At 38.4% G+C, this 12,068-nt stretch overlaps 1 long non-coding RNA gene across 5 annotated transcripts in view; it reads right to left on the bottom strand.

The window, feature by feature from the left end:
• LOC106032688 (uncharacterized) overlaps positions 1-12,068 on the bottom strand; it is a 442,177-nt gene that overhangs the window by 309,195 nt on the left and 120,914 nt on the right. For all 5 annotated transcript variants that reach the window (XR_010832749.1, XR_010832752.1, XR_010832750.1 and 2 more), the window contains exon 2: positions 8,916-9,122. This is a non-coding gene — a long non-coding RNA (uncharacterized lncRNA). The remainder of the gene's footprint in view (positions 1-8,915; positions 9,123-12,068) is intronic.

The raw sequence follows: 12,068 nt of genomic DNA on the forward strand, positions 1-12,068 counted from the left end.
CAAGTCTAAAGCTGTCTTTCTATGCATGTATGGTACAGTTTATCACAAGGTACAAATTTAATCATTTTCCATCTTATGTTTACATAAAGAGAACAGCAACGTCCAAATGTAAGATGTTATATATCATAAAATAATAATCACTCTAATAGGTGGGTGCTGAAGTTGATTACTAACTTGGAGCTTGTAGAATAAATGTACTAGGAGAAGGCTAGAAGCAAGGAAAGATACATAGAATACATCAAATTTAATCAGGCAAATGTATCCCTCCAGGCTACTTTGCCTGACCTAAGCTTTCCACGGGGAAACCAGAGTTCAGAATAGTATTTCTGCAATGTAATTTCAGGTGCAACGAAGTTACATTATAAAAGAAGCATGGAAGCTATTTCTCATGCTGTGATTTGCATGGCTAGGAAAGCAAAAGGCAGGCAAGCTGTCCACCCTGAACCTATAGTAAAATGACTTATCTTACACTGCTCTAAAGCCTCTAATTCCATTTGCTCACAGCTGTACAGTGTGCTCTCAAGAACCATCTTTAATTGAGTCATATCTCTGTCAGGGACAGGATCAGTCTGAAAAACTATGTTTTCTAGGATTCCACCAAAAGCGTTTGACATACTTGAGGCAAACGACCACTTGAGTTAAAGACAAATTTCTGTATTTCTAAAACTGCTGATTTAAACTAAAATGAAATAATCCCTCATCCAAAAAGGAAGGGATTCTACAAGGTGGAGACCTATGACTGCTACAAAGAAATAATGGGCCATTGCTACGTACCTAGGATTGATTTTGCAACTAGCAATTACAGGTATAAAAAAAGAGCATTAGAGTGTTGCTGCTTACCGATCAAGAAATGTTGTACTCTGTTGTACCCAAACATCTCTCAAACATACAACTTTAACTCTAAACTCACATTCCTGTAAGATCTCTTAAAACTCCTTCTATATGGATAAAGTAATCATAGCAATCAGTGCCATAGCACCCTCCCAGCAGCCGTGCATTTAGCAAACCGTATGTAAAACAGCCTTTTTGACACTCTTTTTAATCTGCTTTGTTTTATCCCTCCCCTTGGCTCCCCTCCTCAGAGTCAATTTGCAATAGAGCACACTCAAAAAATCCTATTTGACTAGTCAAGGTTCTTCTCCCCCACCCCATAACTAGTTTTTGTTACAGTGAACACATTCCTCATGCAACCTTGCATTCAGCTCTTGGCATAAATAATTTAACCACAAGATGACTTGGTTGGTTATGCTTACAGAATTGAAAACTGTTCCACATAGTTTATTAAGAATGGGACTCCAGAGAGGGGAGGGACAGAGCAGATTCAGTTTGCAGTGTGACTGCCCAGAAAGCTCCATCCTTAGCTTTCCTTGTAGAGTCTCTGTGTGCCTAATGCAGAGGAGTGGCAGCACCTCATCTGCAATTTCCACTGCTTTCTGCTGGCACTCTGAGTGCAGCTGTGTCTGAGTTTCTGCCATCAAAGATCATTTCTTTCCCAGAGGATCAGAGCGCAAGAGGTTCTTGAAGACAAGTTTGAACATTCTTTGTTTGGACCTAATTTAGCATTCACACCAACATTAACTTCTTGCTGTGCGGTATCCTTAACAGTGCAATTGCTTCTGTTGCATTCCACCACCTTACTGTGCAGTTAGACATTTCTGTAACAACTGTAACTGAGCCAGAACAGCTTCATGACAGACTAACTACTATTTTGTCTATAGAGTACTTGTACTAGGGAGGACAGAGCTGAATATCTTCCTTCTGAATATAAGTTTTGCACAGAACTGAATGGTTCTTTTTGCTGTTCAGCATATGTATTTGCTCCAATAACTAGATGGTGTTTTTTGTATTTCTGTATGGATACCCTGAGAAGGTATTCGACTTCCATTCATAGAGAATTTTTCCAGGATCAGCTCATTTCACAGGGATCCCACTCCCCTGAGAAAACAACTAGGCAAAGGAACAAACTGTGAGCAATGTATCACATTCAGCTAGAGTTATTCAACATATGCAACACATATATATGTTTATCTCCAGATATTAATGTACACACACGCCTCTGCATACACATAGAATCACAGAATCATCTAGGTTGGAAAAGACCTTCAAGACCATCAAGTCCAATCATCAGCCTGACAATGTACGTATATATGTATATATATATACACACACATATATATGGTGTATATAAGTACATATATATACACAAAAAGGTGTCCCAGAACATTTCTGAATAAACCCCTGTACAAATCACTGTGAACGATAGAGAGGACAAGTAACAAAAGACATCCAGAATCTGCAAACGGGATTTGGGAAAGGATGTCCACTGCAACAAAAGGTTGGTGCTCTAAGTTGGCACCTGCCATGAAATGCTTTGTACAGATGAAAACCATTGTGGTATCATGCATGTCTATCAGACACAAACACTTTCCCAGTGCATATGACAAGTGTGGAGTCCTCCAAATAAAAGTGCTAAGCCCAACTCATCTGAAGAAGTTCATCAATATTGGGCAATATTAGGCTGTCAATTCTGGAGCCCACAGTAGTATGTTTTCTAGACTTGTAAAACTTCTAGCTTTGAATGAGAAGTGCATAGTTCTGCTCTTGAAAACTTTGGACTGCAAAACAACAGGTCAAACTCTCCCTGCACTCAAGTTCTATTCCTACAAAACACAATCAACACAGATGTTGACAAGATCAATTCACCTTGACATTTGAGGCACCCAGGTATTACAATGAAAGATTAAAAAAACAAACAACAGAACACACACACCCCAAATCCCAAACAACAAAAAGACACAGTGGGTGAGTAGCAGGAACTACAGCTGCCTGATGAGAAGATTCTGACGGTTCTTTTTCAGTGATGAGGATTTATTCAGAAGTCCAGGAATCCATAAGTTCAGATGCTCATCTGAATATCCTCACTTGTGAATAAATACAGGATTTCTATGGTCATGTCAAAGATGACACAAAAGCTAATAGTAAGGGAGCTTTGGTGAAGATGAGAATCTAATGGTATTTTGATATTCCACTATTTACTAAGAATGAACCCAGGAAACAAAGAGACTGACAGCCTGTAAAGCAAACAGAATTTACCAAAGACAAATTGCATTTCCTGTTGAGATCACTGAAGACTCTAAATTCACTAGGATGTTTCGGTGAAAAATTAATTTAACACACAGTTACTACCATCCATTCCAGATATTCCAGATGGAAATAACTGTGGTACTAACAACCTACCACTAGCATGTCAAGGATTTGAAGCTGTAGAAGTAACCAGTATGGAAGATGACTTGTTTCCAAAAAAGATGAATCGTCCCAAAACACAGTGTACTGTACCCAGCAATTCTGCCCTTCAGAAAAACTTCAGCGAGGAACCCATTTAATACAGGATATGTTGATTAAATATCACAGTTTCAAAAGTTCAGCTGAAATTCTAATGCTATCGTTTTGCATTCTGCATTGTAACAGTAAAATATTTTTAAAAGCAATGGATTGGAAGGAGAAGAAACAAGCAAAGTGTATAAGAAACATACTCAACACACTATAGAAAAAAATATCTGAATTCTGAGCCCATTTTACTGTCACGTTCAAAGTCGTAATTTTTATTGAGGTTAATAAAAATTCAGTAAAGCAAAGTGCAGAATTCATCCCAATGCTGCCATCTTCAAAAAATGACTAAACACCTTGAACCACCATAAAAGCAGAAACTAACAGCACGTTAAGCGTGCAGGCAGCCAGCAGCCCCTCAGCAGCACCGTGTTTCTAAGCACACAAGTACCCAGCATTGCTGACACATTTAGACAGCAGCACAGTGTTCTCAACATGAGTCTTACATCTGGCCTGGTATCACCTGAAACGAGAAGATCTGGCCCTGGCCAGCCCTACCCAGCGCAGCATGTACAGCATCATCACTCCAGCGAGGGCTGGACATGACTGCTGGGGCTCCTCTCTGTCCCCCAGTACTTCACAATGGTGTCATTCCCCATGCCACCCCCAATCCCTCATCTTCCCTGAAAAATAACAGATCACTGTTACTTGTTCTGGATTCACATGGGGCCCAACTCCTGGGGAGGTAACTTGAGGGAAAGCACTTTGGGTGCTGACTATTGTTGCCATGTGCGCAGACAGCTGACTGATGGGAACATGCAGGGCAGTGAGGCTAGACCCTGAGAAATAGCCCATGAGAGCATCCTTTCTCCTGGAGATTTCACTGCTCTCGCTCTAAAACGTGAAACAGCATTACAAGGGGCATGCCTCTATCATGAAAGATTTAATGGGTGAAGCCTTATCACCACCCTTACTGTCACCAACTTGTGTCTAAGTTAGAGACATTCAACCTGCTTAAATATATAAAAGTCATCCAATTTAAAAAGAAGGACTTTTATAATTTCAGAAGACAAATTAGAGATTGCATCTGAGACTACTGTTTGGAGAACGATATGGATTGGCTTAAGGCTTTGCAGATGACTGAGTTTTCAGAGAGTGGGTTGATTCAGTGCCTAGAAAAATAAAATTAACTCTAACCACTGAATTTGTGGACAGATTTCACACCCATGGTTGGGACTCTTTGTCAAGAAAAGTCTGATTTGAACCAGGCACACAAGTTAAACAGCTAGTTATTTTAAACAGCTCTCTGCTCTATGAGAGATAACAGTATCATCCGTTTTTTTGTTTATTCTACGGTAGCACTCAGTATTAAACTTCCTAGTTTCTGAAACACTCCATGGACTTACAGAGGAATATAATTAGTCTGCCAACAAACAGTAGGTTAACTTCTCACCACCTACTTACTAACGATCTGAAGTTAACCTAACATGCCATAAACCTGACAGCAATAGCCACAGTACCACGTTGTAAGGGTGGTTTATAGATCACAAACATGAATCAAAACACTTCTGACTTTGTTAAAAATGGGCGGGGGGGGGGGGGGGGTAGGAATATTAAGATGACAATACAGGGAAGGCAGTTCAGGAATGCCTTTACATGTTATCTTCCTATCCTACTAACTTTCAGGCATCTTCAATTCTTTTTTCTTCTTCCTAGTGCTTCACCCATTTCTGTATACAACACTTCTACAAGGAGAAAAAATCATTTCATGTGTCACCGCTATCTAAGGTTTTTAGTAAAAGACATGTAAAAGGACATAACCAATGATAGGAATTTTAAGTCCAAGAAAATTTGTCTGCTGTATCTCATGTAATTTGACTCATGCTAGGCACAGCACGCTGACTGATGTATTGGGTGTTTTTATTCTTCCAACTGAAGGGTGTCTTGACTGTTACAGGACTACTTTTGTCCTTTAATTTTTCTTAAAAAGGTCAAAGTAGAGTTTGTAGATCAAATTCAGTAATTTGTTCAGTCATTTAGGACTTGGCTAATTTGCACTGCAAACATGCTGTCTCAATGGAAAGGGTACCTAGCTGAGATTTATCGTAAAAGTTGAAGTTCCATTGTCATGTTTTTCTTCTTCATATACAAGCAGTTCTGTTTATTCCCAACTCAGCAGCCAAGGTATCGATTAAGTTGGCTTAGGTCAGACCAGCCAGCAATTCCAGACTCAATCTTTACATTGTTTTCCAATAGCTTTCTTTATTGACTTCAAGTTCTTGTTTCTGACTTTAGGATCTTGCTTTTAGCTTTAACTCTGTCCTGTGGTGTTTTTTTTGTTTTGTTTTTGTTTTTCAGAAGGTTTATTTTACTGCTGCCTCAAACTGTCCAAAGAAATTTCAGCTGAATGTAAAGATGTGTCTGCTAGGCTAAAAGGGAAGAAACTGAATGAAACCTCAGTAAAGAGGCACACAAGGCCTCTCACACACTGGTTTCAGAATATATATTATTTCAGTCTAGGTATATATTACGCCATATCAAAAGCCATCTTCAGGACAATTTGTACCATATTCTCTACTCCTGTAAAACTCTGCAAAGAATCGTTGATGCTCTCTTCATATCTCATTTGGTGTCCTTTGCTATCTGTAGTCTTGAAATGTTTTCTATTTATATGAGTGAATTAAGGTCTATGGATCTTACTTTGTACCATCTCATGCTTAGTTTGTTGAATTACATTTGTGCAACAATCTGTTAAATCTCATTATTCCTATTGGGTAGCATTTTTACTCAATTCTCCTGTGGAGAATCAGGTACACAAATCACAATTGAGCTGATTCTGGGAGACCCCTATCTGTGAACCAGAGGACAGAATTTGACTTCTACAGTAGGAACAGTTCCAATATATGAATTTGCATTTCCCAAAAATGCAGTCGTGGTTACATTTGCAGTTCTGTACTAGACTTATGCAGCTGAATTTATTATTCTGTCAACGTACTTCGTTTACTCTATTTGTTTTACTGAAAAAGCTTGAGAGATTTGTGTGTGAATAGTTCTAAATACATATATTTTCACTGAACTAAAATATTGTTTGGGTTGGTCAGTAAAAGCTTTCAAGAAAAGTATCCTTCTGGATGTGTTAATTTCAGCAAAAATAAATATTCTATTATCTGTGTAGTTGACAGTCAGCTTTGTTGTAGTTCCAGATAAAAAGGAGAGTATGTTGATTAGAGAAAATACAGCTACATTCCATCTTCCTCCCTTGCTTCAATAAGAGAAGAACATTTACATATTAATTCTAGGACTGAACAGCTGCATTCCCTAGAAAGCACCATTCATTGCAGCATCGAGCCCATGAAAGCAGGCAAGAAAAAAAAAAATAAAAGGCTGGCATAAAACTTAAGGTGGATAGGGACACTGATTTCACAACGCTTCTGTATTCCAAAAGGAGTGCTCTTCATTTTAAGGAGTGCATGTAGACACTTCCATACAGCCTGCCAGAATGCTGTTTTACCTATCTGATGAGCAAAAGAAATAGCATTATTTCCATTTCACAGTGAGGCAAATGGAGGCATAAAGGGATTATTTACTATATTTAGGAAACTACTACCCTATAAATTTAAGTGTGTCCTGTGTTGAGAGTTAGGCAATTTGCCCAGGATTGCACAAAAGATCCATGGCACAGACAGAAACAGTTTCCATCTCCAAGTTCCCATTTCCATGTTTTATCTTTTCTGATAAATATTCAGGTCTCATTCCTTTATGCTTTTGTCTTCTCTACTGTTTTGTTATGTCATATAACATCAAAAGCAGAGATATTGAGTTCTTTTGACAAGAACTGAAACAAAAGCTTAGGACTGTTTTATGCATCGATAGAAGTCTGCAAAGATGGAAGGCAACGCCTACTTCTGTGAGGCACTAAGCATCAACAGTATGAAAACTTAGTGTTTTTCAAGCACAGAATAGCATTAGGGATAAGACAAAAAATGATAAATTCTTGTCTTAGCTGTATTTGTCACTCATATTTCCAAAATCTGTGAAGAATCTCTGGCATTGATGATTTCCCCTGTGATCAAGAGATGTGAATTAAAATAGGTAACCTCCCACCACAGACTCGGAGGAAAAAACTGTGACTCAGTGGAAAGCAGGATTCTTGTCATTCTCAGGACATTTCATACTTAACCTTCTTGGCATCAAAAATGACAAGTTAAAGTGGGAAAGTTATATTAGAATCAACCAGCAGAACGTTTTCTGATGAGAACCTATCAGAATAGTAGCACTTAACATAGATACAAAAAGACACAACTGAAGGTTCAGTCCTGGAAATGCATCATTTTGCCAAACAAGTTTACTGGCATCAGTAGGACTAAGCAGATGAATAGGTACTACTTTTGCAAGCAATGAGGTTGTAGAGATTCACAGTGTACTAACGTAATTTAAAAAGCTCTCCTTCTTTCCAAAGTCACACCAGCACTTCGGTCACTGACTCCTGTTCCTACAGGTACAACTGTTTTGGGGCCATGTGGCAAATTCAATCAGTACAATTACCCTGGTTAAAAATAACTCTCCAAAAGAGTGTTGTTTTTAATTCAGCCTGCCTGAATTCAATCATTGGTGTTCTGCTTAATATTCAATAGCACTGCAAGCAGCAATAGCAAAACACTTCATGACAATGTTTTAACTGAATGCCATTTATCAATGTTTTAGGGAGAAAAAGCAGCGTTATTGGTCTTATTAAATATAATTAGCACCTACTGGCCTTGAAGTAAAGGACTAGGGAGCCAGCTGTTGTCCACAACAAGTAACTGACAGTTTCTAGCAGGTTACGCTGCCTCCTCCTCAGCAGGTTCAGAACCACCAAGCATATTTGCCTAGTTTCCCAGCCATGAAGGACTTTGCATGCCCCACTGCCTGCAATGCACAGTAGAATACCATCTTTTCTACAACCCTCAGAATCCTTTGCACAATACATGATTATTTATGTTTGCTGCAAAAATGTACACTACATGCTAGCAATACAAATTAGGAGCTTGCTCGGCTGCTTTCTGGAACTTCCAACAGTGTTTTTATATAGACTTCTGCTTATTCCTCCTCCCCTGTATGTTTTTCTTCTTCTAAATTAGAACCTAATGGAACTTTTGAAAGATATGATCAGAAGTTAAATGCAAGGTAACATTTTAAAAGCTTATTCAGCTGTAGCTGTGAGATCACACAGTAAACTACCAGGAACTGAAGTCATGCAGAGGAGAAATGTCAACTCCAACAGAAAATATTTGAAAAAATAGAAGTAAAAAAGAAAAAAGAGGAAAAAGGGAACATAAAAAGGATTTTAGTATTTCCAGAAATGTTATCACCTTTATGTGAGCCTCCTGAAGGACTTGGGTGAGATTCTGTCCCACAACACATTACATGAATTTTAAAGAAAAAATACCTTGTTTTTGCTCTTTTATTCTCCCTCTCCTTTTATAAAAACAGGTCCTTCAATTGTTGCAATTAGCAACAATATTAACAGTATATCATAAAGGTGGATGATGTGTTCAGGAAAACAAAAATAGATGTAGGAGAGAACACAGAGGGAAAAAAAAACATACCTCCTGCTGAGTTCTTGTAAGAATGATTTTCATAATTGCTGTTCTTCATGATCCGTCATCTGGAGCATTTTAAGTGAGGGAAGTTGTTGCATTTCTTCTGCCCATGTTAGCCCTAGTTAGGTCAGTGGGTTTAGACTTGATGCAGTCAGTAGTCGGTCGTTCTGCCATTTCCACAGTACAGTTCATCTTCAGTATTATGCCTGTAGGCTTAAAGAGGAATAATGATTGGAACAATCATATTTGAAAATCATGCTCTACATTTCTAAAAAGTTCCTGCATGAACCTTCTGCACAAGATTCATTCAAATAACTTCAACATAAATATTACAAGCAGAGTAACTATCACCAAAATGCCTTGAATTAGTATATACCTAGCTTGGAGAACTTCAGCATCAATTATACACTTGATGCTACAGAATTTTAATGTCTGGAGGAAGCTTGCATTTTCATCAAACATAGGGTTCAAGTGATGTTGGTCTGAGTGGTTAAAGTGTGTCTTTTAACTAGAATACTGAAAACATGCTGCCAGAAATTTGGCTATAAATAGCCATGTACTACTTCATTTAAATGAAAGATTCTTCTTGGCCGAAGTACCCTTTGTCATAGACATGACACCAGCCTGGGTTTAATTAACAGCATTATTTTACTAGTTAAAGAATATACTGTATAGCTCTTTGAAAGCATTGGTTTCATTTTCTAAGAAAAATAGGTTGATTACCATTTTATATCTATTAGAATGACATAATCATTTTATGTTTTATTAAGTTTCTATGAAAATATTGGCAAATTTCTCAAAAAGCCTACATTTTAAAATCACAAAATATTTGTCATCAATCTCAATTTCTAAAAGCATTAATTTTACTTAGGAATTTAATATATTATGTACAATATTTTGTGTATTTCTTTGATTATCTTTTTTTTATTATTATTGCTATTAGGAAAAGAGTATGCCAACTGTATTATATCACAGGTTCCCCACAATTTGCAGTATATTCTATTCCTACAATGTAAGATTGAGACATTGTGCTTTTGAACTTTTCATACAGTTGCACATTTATATTTTTGTTTTCTTTTCTGGGTCATTCACATTTAGCCTGTCCTCCAAGAGGTCAAACGGTTACTGTATAGGTTGGCATGGACCTTCTGGACTTCTTTGACTTGCTCAAGACAAGTTCAAGCAAGTTACCTGCTATAAATGTTACTTGTATTGATATATTGCCCTGTTATAGACCAGAGCCTAATGCGCTACATTAGGTTCTTTTGCAAAAAAAACTATTAAAAGACAGACACTTCCAGAAATTTACCAAATAGGATATCAAAAAAATGCAAAGAATGGGGAATGCATAAAGAAAGAGTGAGACAACACCACTTACAGAGGAAACCACTAGTCATTATGCTTACTAACCAGTTACCCAAGCTTTTCTTGTGGGAGTTATATTAGAATAGAATAAATAATATGTGTCTATATAAGGGTTTACCCTCAGCAAGTTTGCAGGAGACACAAAATTGGAAAGAGGGGCTCAGAGGCCAGAGGGTCACACTGTCATCCAGAGGGACCTCAACAGGCTGGACAGAGGGGTGGACAGGAGCATCATGAAGCTCAAGAAAGGAGCACAAAGTCCTGCACCTGGGGAGGAACAACACCGGGCACCAGTACGTGTTGTGGGATCCCAGTTGGAAAGCAGCTTGTCAGAAAGGACTGGGGGATCTTCATGGACAAATTGAACATGAGCCAATGGTGTGCCCTTGCTGCTAAAGAGGCTTACACCGTTGTTGGCTGCGTTAGGCAAGGCGTTGCCAGCAGTCGAGAAAGGTTATCTCCACTCTATTCAAAAGCTGTTTGGACCTGGCAAGCCTGGGCAACTGGCTCTAGGTGGCCCTGTGTGAGCAGAAAAGGTGGACATCATGACATCCAGAGGTCCCTCCCAAGCTCAACCATTCTGTGCATTTGAAGAAAGACAAAGCAGCTTGTGAATGTGCGTAGTGTAGACCATTAACACACCTGGCAAAAGCACACAGCACAGCACACATCATTTCTTTTGAAGCAAGCCATGGATCAGAACTCAACCTTCACATTCTCCCTCACAGACCTGCACTGATTTAATGGGGTTTCATTGCCTGAAAGACTAAATAAACTTTTACCTCACAATAGGTGATTAAATGATCCTGAAGACCATCAGGCTGTTCTCCATATTACAGTAAGGGCTTATGCCTCTCTCCACATCATTCCACTTTCACAGTTTGCTGTAGTTTGAAGAGGCAAGGAAGACTAGTAGATATCAGTATAAGAAGCATTTGGTAATCTCTTGCTTCTTTAATTAATGTAGAAGTTTAGGCAATAATAGTGACATAACGTAATGTCACATAGGACAGTTCTGATAGTGGAAGTGATCAAAAGAAGTTGCCTCCAGAAAACAAATACTGACATGAAATGACAGAGCACACTGTGTTTCAGTTTTTAGCTTGGCTGGCAGGTAGATTTAGATTGATTTCAGAAAAAGGGTATTTATCAGAGAATTGTCCTTATCAGCAACCTTATCTGAAAAATATCAGAGAAGAGCAACCACGTAAATAAAACAGGGCTAAATTCCTACCAGACTTTTGAATTGAGGCCATTGAGTTAATTGGCTTTATGCATGGAGAACTAGCTGCAAATTAAACACCACTTTGCTTTTTGGAAAGCAGTAATTTACTGCTTTCCCTTTACTAATCCACATGTTGTATGTATACCTGGACACCTGTTTTGGCAGAGAGTGAGGGAAGTGCTTGAAATATCATCTTTTTCTGTGCCCCCAGTTGCCTACTTTCATATATGGAACAGTGTCACAAAACAGTCCTCAAGCTAAGGGTATTTCTGGACAAACGAGTAAAACCACACATTTGCAGCTTCCACATTAAGATAGCTGGCCATAAAACAACTTGGATCTGGAAACTGTACAACTGCTGGGAGGCAGACTGCATTAGCTCAATCTCAGTGCTGCTCTAATTCAGTTACCTGGCAGGGTAAACATCTATTTGCCTTTCAAAAAACTGCACAGACATACACTTGGATTTTTTTGTTTTTCTATTTTGCAGGCCTGAATGCGAAAGGTTGTCTTCCTGGAACTCTGAGAGAAGGTATTAGAAAACAAACAAAAATAAAATAAAGAGCCAT

Source organism: Anser cygnoides, chromosome 7 (assembly GCF_040182565.1).
Source record: "Anser cygnoides isolate HZ-2024a breed goose chromosome 7, Taihu_goose_T2T_genome, whole genome shotgun sequence".
Taxonomy (NCBI): domain Eukaryota; kingdom Metazoa; phylum Chordata; class Aves; order Anseriformes; family Anatidae; genus Anser; species Anser cygnoides.